Below are 9,064 nucleotides of genomic sequence, written 5' to 3'. Positions count from 1 at the left end.
GATACAGGGAAATCTACTCTTGCCTAACCTACAGTCATGACCTACTAAGCACTAGGAGATTTGTCCAATGGTGACTCCGCCTATTTCTGCTTCTACTCACCTGACCTGGAGTTTACCTGGAGAGAGTTCTGGGGGTCAACGCCCCCGTTGCCCGGTCTGTGACCAGGCCTCCTGGTGGATCAGAGCCTGATCAACCAGGCTGTTACTGCTGGCTGCACGCAATCCAACGTACGAACCACAGCCCGGCTGGTCAGGTACCGACTTTAGGTGCTTGTCCAGTGCCAGCTTGAAGACAGCCAGGGGTCTATTGGTAATCCCCCTTATGTATGCTGGGAGGCAGTTGAACAGTATATCAGTATACAAGTCACTTCTCCAGTCATATGCTGTAATTTTCTCAAGGTTGGTGAACTGAACACATCGATTCAAGGCTGAGGGACTGATTACCTCAAACACTTCCTTATCTTCCACCAGTCTGTATTGGACTGAAGAAGCCACCGGTTGGCGAAACGTTTCCTCAGTAAAGATACCCACATACTGCACAAGTGTCTCATTCTCTCCTGGCTGCATGATCCCTATCATACTTATTCTGAAATTAATGGAGTAATTGGGAACTTTTCGGTGGCCTGGTGGCTATAGCTCCCACTTCACACACGGAGGGCCCGGGTTCGATTCCCGGCGGGTGGAAATATTTCGACGCGTTTCCTTACACCTGTTGTCCTGTTCACCTAGCAGCAAGTAGGTACCTGAGTGTTAGTCGACTGGTGTGGGTCGCATCCTGGGGGACAAGATTAAGGACTCTAATGGAAATAAGTTAGACAGTCCTTGATGATGCACTGACTTTCTTGGGTTATCCTGGGTGGCTAACCCTCTGGGATTAAAAATCCAAACGAAATTTTATCTTCTCTTTCCGGAGAAAACCTTATTTTCTTCACGATTCTCGCCCAGATTTGGGCAAAATAGGGCCCCAGTGGAAATAAGTCAGGGACCACAACGGAAGTAAGTTAGGGACCCCAGTCTAAATAGGTCACCTTGACTGACCTTTATTGGGTCATGCTAGGTGACTTACACTATGTATGATAATTGTACTTATGTGTACCTGTACCTAAATGAACTTACTTTCTTACTTACCCACTTACTTTCTTCCTTACCTACTTACTTTCTTACCCACTTACGTACCTACTTAAACACCTACTTACATACCTACCTACTTATATACCTACTTACCTACCCACTTATCTACCTACTTACCTACCTACTTATCTACCTACTTACCTACCTACCTACTTACCTACCTACTTATCTACCTACTTACCTACCTAGCTACCTACTTATCTACCTACTTACCTACTTATCTACCTACTTACCTAGTTACCTACTTATCTACCTATTTACCTGCCTACTTACCTACCTACCTACTTATCTACCTACTTACCTACCTACTTACTTATCTACTTACTTACCTACCTACCCACCTACCTACCTACCTACTTCCCAACTTAATCCCTGGGTCTAGGGAAGTAGGACTCCTGAGGTATACATTGTAGTAACCTTAACAACCCCAACAACAGCAACAACAACAAGTGGGTGGCATCATCACAAGAATTTTGCACATTGTGGCCCTTGAGAGACCAGGATGGCTTTATTTAAAGCCTTCCTTTGTTAGGTGAGGTATTCAAGGCTTTTTTGAAACGTTGGTGGGTATATTTTAAGTTATTGCTGCGATACATGGAGGTTTTTTTAAAGCAGGTTCTGAGGACGCCATTATATGTTCGGCTCTTGGGGGGGGGGGGTGGATGATGCTGTGTGGTCCTTGTGGGTTTAGCGCTTAGTTATGATTGTAATTGTGATACTAGAGGGATTGGGAAGGGCTTTTGATCCAAGGAGTTGGCTGTACCCCTGTCATCTTCCTCGGATCAGAACTGATTACCTCTCACTTTCCAGAAGCTGTTTAACGCCTACAGGTTTACCGCTTTCATTAGAAATATAAAATTTAATGTTTTATTTTATTTTGATGTTTATAAGAGCGGTATTAATACTCAAGAAATACTGGTTTAATTATGACCTTTAATTGAAATTATGTTATGACAATTTGGGGCTTAACTTCACTATTATGATGAAACCCTTTATAGGATAATAATAATAATAATAATAATAATAATAATAATTATTATTATTATTATTATTATTATTATTATTATTATTATTATTATTATTATTATTATTATTATTATTATTATTATTATTATTATTATTATTATTATTATTTCTACAAGTACATGTACAAGGCACCTGGGTGTTAGTCGACTGGTGTGGGTTGCATCCTGGGGACAGAATTACCCTAATTAGTAAGTAAGTAAGTAAGTAAGTTTATTCAGGTATACACAAATACAGTTACATAGAATTATCATACATAGCAGCATGTGTGTAGAGAACCTAGGATAACCCAAAAAAGTCAGACAGAGTGACTTATTTCCATTGGGGTCCTTTTACCTTATTATTATAATATAAAGGTTATAATATTTTCTTATTATTCTATAATGAAGATAACATCTTATTATCATACTAAAAAGACTATCTACAATACGAGGGTCATTACTAGGAATAAGGTAAAATTTACACGTATGTTAGCTAAAAAATAGAAAATCATTCCCCTCCCTTTCTGTAGCTACATTCATCAGACACCTTTTGGCACTCTTCTTGAACTGGTTCATGCTATGACTGGCTTTGACATGTGCGGGTAGTCTGTTCCATTCGTTTATTGCTGTACAATAAAAGGTGTTTGAAGCCTGGCCAATGACTGTGGGTACTACAAAGTTGTGCTCTCTCCCCCTAGTACTATGATTGCTTTGGTTCCCAACCTTGACAAAATTGACAGCAAGATATTCTGGGCACTGTTTGTGAGCAATTTTATAAACATGATTTAGCTTCAGTTGTTTTACTCTGTCTTCAACATTCAGCATATCCAACTGCTGTAATTCATCCTGACCTACATGTTCTCTTGGTCCCAGCCCCAGGATGAATCTTACGATTTTGTTCTGGGTGATTTGCAGTCTATCTTTCAGTTTTTTTGTCAAGGCAGAGTACCATGAAGAGCAAGCGTAATCCATATGGCATTGTATAAGGGCTAGACATAGGGTCCTGCGAGCCTCAGTAGGTAGACTCTGTGCTTGTCTATACAGGAACTTCAGTCTGGCATTCGCTTTCTTTACTACACTGTTCCCTATCAATTCTCCTGACATGCATGGGTCAAAGGGGATTCCCAGATATTTTACTGATGAAACCAAAGTGATGGGCTCCCCATTACACTGAACATTAAAATTATTTACCCTTTTCAGTTTATGTTTCGTGCCAGAGAATGGCTTCAGTTTTCCCTAGGTGTAATGATAGTTTGTTGTCTACTAACCATTTGCTGCAGGACTCCAGTTCCAGTGTTAAAACATTAGCAATATCTTGTGGGTCTTTACCTGACACTAACAGAGCACTGTCATCTGCATACAGTAGGAGTTTGCACTTGACACTGATAGACGTATCATTGACATAACATAAGAATAATAAGGGACCCAGAATACTACCTTGGGGAACTCCACATGTTATCGGCAGGGGTTCTGATTCCGTTTTGTTGATTTTGACTATTTGTCTCCTGTTGTTAAGGTAGGACTTAAACCAGTCTACAGAACCTATACCGCTAGCTTGAAGTTTCTTACATAATATATTGTGGTTGACAGTATCGAAGGCCTTTTGCAGGTCTAAGGTTACCATACCTATGAGGTTCCCCTTTGACATTTCTGTTTTCAGGTAATCCATCAGATTAATAAGGGAGGTGTCGGTTGAGTAGGATCTTCTAAAGCCTGATTGATAGCTATGGAGAATGTTGTTGTCATTAAGGTACTTAACTACTTGAGAATACACCGCCCTCTCTAGAATTTTAGATATTATACTGAGTATACTAACAGGCCTATAGTTGCTTACATCAGACCTACTATTTTTCTTGAAGATAGGAGTAACTCTGGCCTCCTTGAACCCCTCCGGTACAGTATTAGTGGTGATTGATAGATTTATTATGTGAGCAATAGGGATTGACAGTTCAGAAGCACCATCTTTTAGGAACTTAGACGGGATGTTATCCGGGCCTGTGCTCTTAGTTGGGTTTAACCTGCTTAGTTCTTTTTGAATAAAGTCATGAGATACACTTACTAGTTGACAACTGTTTGGGGTTACCCCTTTATTGGTATAGTATGTTTGAAACTTATCCGAGTCTGTGTTAAAGGTATTTGATGCAGCTGGTAGTTTACTTACTAATGTTGATGCAACAGATGTGTAGTAGGAATTAAAGCGATTTGCCACCTTAGATGTTTCGTGGCATACCTCATTATCGATAGTGAGTACTATGTTAGACCTATCTACTGGCTTATGGCTATACCCCAACTGTTTTAGTTGTTGCCAGAGCTTATACTCGTCAATTTTTGAGCAATAGTGCTTTGCCTTTGCTCCTTTTATAAGTCTCTGTACTTTGTTCCTCACCTTTTGGAATTCATTTAGTGCTGCAATATCCTGTTTGTTTGCTTTAAATCTTTTTAGCAGCTGTTCTCTGAATTTCATATTATCTAATATCTCAGTATTCATCCAGGGTTCAGTTCTTCGTTTAATCCTAACCTCTGTAACTGGTGCAATATTATCAAGGATGGTAGTGAACATTGTTTTGAATTTTTCCCAGGCATCATTTGCGTCCGTGCAACTTGTTATCTCTGTCCAGTCACAATTGTGTAGCCTATTTACCAGTGTTTCTTTACTGTAGTTTCTAGTTGACCTCATTTTTATTGTCCTGTGTAGGCCTATCCTATCCCTAGTGGTTTTCCTGGTGCAGTAAATGATGAAATGATCACTAAGACCTGTGGTAATGACGCCTGACTGACTAATGTTCTCAGCGCGGTTACAAAGTATGTGGTCAATTAGGGTGGCTGAGAACTGTGTGATCCGGTTTGGTGTATTAATTAGTTGAGTGTAACTGTTTAATCCTAGAATTTGCTTATACCTTTTGCATAGCCCGTTATTTTGCTGCTGAAAACAGATGTTGAAGTCGCCCAGTATTATTGTCTCGCAATTGTTTTTAACTCCGGACAAGACTCTGGAAAAGTCTTCTAAGAACTGGTCCTGGTAGGAGGGCGGTAACTAGTTCCTACTAAGATGGGTTTGGTCTTGGGAAGCAGCACTTCAAACCATAGAATCTCCAGTTTATTGTTATTTAAACCAGGTCTTGGGTTGTAAGCTAAGTCATTTCTAATGTAGGCACATACTCCACCACCCTTTCTGTTCCTATCTAAGCGTTTTATATTGTAACCTTCTATTTTGACCTCGTCGTCAGTCACCGTATCATCCAACCAAGATTCAGAGATGGTTATAACTGCCGCCCTAATTTTGTTAGCTAGAATCCTAATCTCTGCCAATATAGGAAGAAGTGATCTTGCGTTGACATGAATAAAGTGAAGGCCTGTTTTCATAAAACAATCATAATCATCAATATATGGCAATGGGTCATTTGTATTAAAAATAGGTAAATCAATGTCATCACTGCTAAAGGGTAACTGTGCCAAAGTGCATTTGTTACACACAAAATGAATTCTGGCACCGTTGCTATAATTGTACATCCATCCATCATGCACCCACCCCTTACACATTTTACATAAGGTGCCTTTTCTGTTTTTCATGCATGCTTTAGTACAGTGTATGCACCTGTTTGGTGGTGTTTGAGATAATAATGGCTGTATTGTCACACATTGACCTATGTATGCATTACATATGGAGTTAAGGTTATCATTCCTAGCTACTAGACCGTCATTATCACCGTCATTTATCTGTCTGTTTTGCCTCTGCACAATAGTTTGAGGTCCTGGATTAATTTGGATATCATCACTTAAGACCGCTACAATAAGAGCTGTGTGCCACTGTTTTTGTTTGGGTATGCAGTGTTGCCATACCTTGCAGCGATACTGACATTTACTTTTCTGGTAGGATGGCAACTGTTGGTCTTTTACTGTCCAGGCCGCCGCTGTTACTCCATTCACCTTTTCCAGCCCCCATGACTGATTTCTTTCTTCATGGAATTGAAGAAGAAAGATAAATATAATTATGGCAGCCTGTACCCCCCTAATGCCTGCCATTTTCGCTCTTCGCTCTTTTACTCATATACAATAATATTTATTTCTCTTTTCCTAGTACACTTAGTATCTGCTTTAGCAATCACCACTGAATTACTAGTAAAATTTCCTCTTCAAAACCCTCTTCACTGCTCACTTTTCCCTTAACTTCACAAACCCCTTACAGTTAACCCCTTATTACACACTCCCTTTCCCACCTCACTTCACAGTCTGGCTTCACCAACTACCTTCTAACTCCTTTCCATTCTGGTAGACCAGAAAGGTTTAATCAATGGTTTTATCCTTCCAAATCCCCCTCAATTCCGTTTATCGGGGGTTGTGTGGTGTTGTTGACTCCTGACCTGTTCTGCTGTCTCAGCCATTTTTAAAACACTGAGGGGAGTAACGCCACCTACAACCTGACTTTCCTTGAGTTTTTTTTTTTTTTTTTTTATCACACTGGCCGATTCCCACCAAGGCAGGGTGGCCCGAAAAAGAAAAACTTTCACCATCATTCACTCCATCACTGTCTTGCCAGAAGGGTGCTTTACACTACAGTTTTTAAACTGCAACATAAACACCCCTCCTTCAGAGTGCAGGCACTGTACTTCCCATCTCGAGGACTCAAGTCCGGCCTGCCGGTTTCCCTGAACCCCTTCATAAATGTTACTTTGCTCACACTCCAACAGCACGTCAAGTATTAAAAACCATTTGTCTCCATTCACTCCTATCAAACACGCTCACGCATGCCTGCTGAAAGTCCAAGCCCCTCGCACACAAAACCTCCTTTACCCCCTCCCTCCAACCTTTCCTAGGCCGACCCCTACCCCGCCTTCCTTCCACTACAGACTGATACACTCTTGAAGTTATTCTGTTTCGCTCCATTCTCTCCACATGTCCGAACCACCTCAACAACCCTTCCTCAGCCCTCTGGACAACAGTTTTGGTAATCCCGCACCTCCTCCTAACTTCCAAACTACGAATTCTCTGCATTATATTCACACCACACATTGCTCTCAGACATGACATCTCCACTGCCTCCAGCCTTCTCCTCGCTGCAACATTCATCACCCATGCTTCACACCCATATAAGAGCGTTGGTAAAACTATACTTTCATACATTCCCCTCTTTGCCTCCAAGGACAAAGTTCTTTGTCTCCAGAGACTCCTAAGTGCACCACTCACCCTTTTCCCCTCATCAATTCTATGATTCACCTCATCTTTCATGGACCCATCCGCTGACACGTCCACTCCCAAATATCTGAATACATTCACCTCCTCCATACTCTCTTCCTCCAATCTGATATCCAATCTTTCATCACCTAATCTTTTTGTTATCCTCATAACCTTACTCTTTCCTGTATTCACTTTCAATTTTCTTCTTTTGCACACCCTACCAAATTCATCCACCAATCTCTGCAACTTCTCTTCAGAATCTCCCAAGAGCACAGTGTCATCAGCAAAGAGCAACTGTGACAACTCCCACTTTATGTGTGATTCTTTATCTTTTAACTCCACGCCTCTTGCCAAGACCCTCGCATTTACTTCTCTTACAACCCCATCTATAAATATATTAAACAACCACGGTGACATCACACATCCTTGTCTAAGGCCTACTTTTACTGGGAAATAATTTCCCTCTTTCCTACATACTCTAACTTGAGCCTCACTATCCTCGTAAAAACTCTTCACTGCTTTCAGTAACCTACCTCCTACACCATACACCTGCAACATCTGCCACATTGCCCCCCAATCCACCCTGTCATACGCCTTTTCCAAATCCATAAATGCCACAAAGACCTCTTTAGCCTTATCTAAATACTGTTCACTTATATGTTTCACTGTAAACACCTGGTCCACACACCCCCTACCTTTCCTAAAACCTCCTTGTTCATCTGCTATCCTATTCTCCGTCTTACTCTTAATTCTTTCAATAATAACTCTACCATACACTTTGCCAGGTATACTCAACAGACTTATCCCCCTATAATTTTTGCACTCTCTTTTATCCCCTTTGCCTTTATACAAAGGAACTATGCATGCTCTCTGCCAATCCCTAGGTACCTTACCCTCTTCCATACATTTATTAAATAATTGCACCAACCACTCCAAAACTATATCCCCACCTGCTTTTAACATTTCTATCTTTATCCCATCAATCCCGGCTGCCTTACCCCCTTTCATTTTACCTACTGCCTCACGAACTTCCCCCACACTCACAACTGGCTCTTCCTCACTCCTACAAGATGTTGTTCCTCCTTGCCCTATACACGAAATCACAGCTTCCCTATCTTCATCAACATTTAACAATTCCTCAAAATATTCCCTCCATCTTCCCAATACCTCTAACTCTCCATTTAATAACTCTCCTCTCCTATTTTTAACTGACAAATCCATTTGTTCTCTAGGCTTTCTTAACTTGTTAATCTCACTCCAAAACTTTTTCTTATTTTCAACAAAATTTGTTGATAACATCTCACCCACTCTCTCATTTGCTCTCTTTTTACATTGCTTCACCACTCTCTTAACCTCTCTCTTTTTCTCCATATACTCTTCCCTCCTTGCATCACTTCTACTTTGTAAAAACTTCTCATATGCTAACTTTTTCTCCCTTACTATTCTCTTTACATCATCAACCCACCAATCGCTCCTCTTCCCTCCCGCACCCACTTTCCTGTAACCACAAACTTCTGCTGAACACTCTAACACTACATTTTTAAACCTACCCCATACCTCTTCGACCCCATTGCCTATGCTCTCATTAGCCCATCTATCCTTCAATAGCTGTTTATATCTTACCCTAACTGCCTCCTCTTTAGTTTATAAACCTTCACCTCTCTCTTCCCTGATGCTTCTATTCTCCTTGTATCCCATCTACCTTTTACTCTCAGTGTAGCTACAACTAGAAAGTGATCTGATATATCTGTGGC

General features: G+C 40.8%; 1 protein-coding gene across 9 annotated transcripts in view; it reads left to right on the top strand.

Annotated features, from left to right (window-relative positions):
• The first annotated feature begins 1,526 nt into the window (after positions 1-1,526).
• The window catches only part of LOC128699648 (fl(2)d-associated complex component-like), a 139,619-nt gene continuing 132,081 nt past the window's right edge, over positions 1,527-9,064 (top strand). For 8 of the 9 annotated variants that reach the window (XM_070099372.1, XM_070099378.1, XM_070099377.1 and 5 more), the window contains exon 1: positions 1,527-1,663. The gene's annotated coding sequence lies outside the window, so the exon portion shown is untranslated. The remainder of the gene's footprint in view (positions 1,664-9,064) is intronic. The other variant, XM_070099379.1, reaches the window with a different exon arrangement.

This window comes from Cherax quadricarinatus, chromosome 67, assembly GCF_038502225.1.
Source record: "Cherax quadricarinatus isolate ZL_2023a chromosome 67, ASM3850222v1, whole genome shotgun sequence".
In the NCBI taxonomy this organism is placed as follows: domain Eukaryota; kingdom Metazoa; phylum Arthropoda; class Malacostraca; order Decapoda; family Parastacidae; genus Cherax; species Cherax quadricarinatus.
The sequence above is the reverse complement of the archived record's forward strand: the minus strand, read 5'-3'. Positions and strand labels throughout refer to the sequence as shown.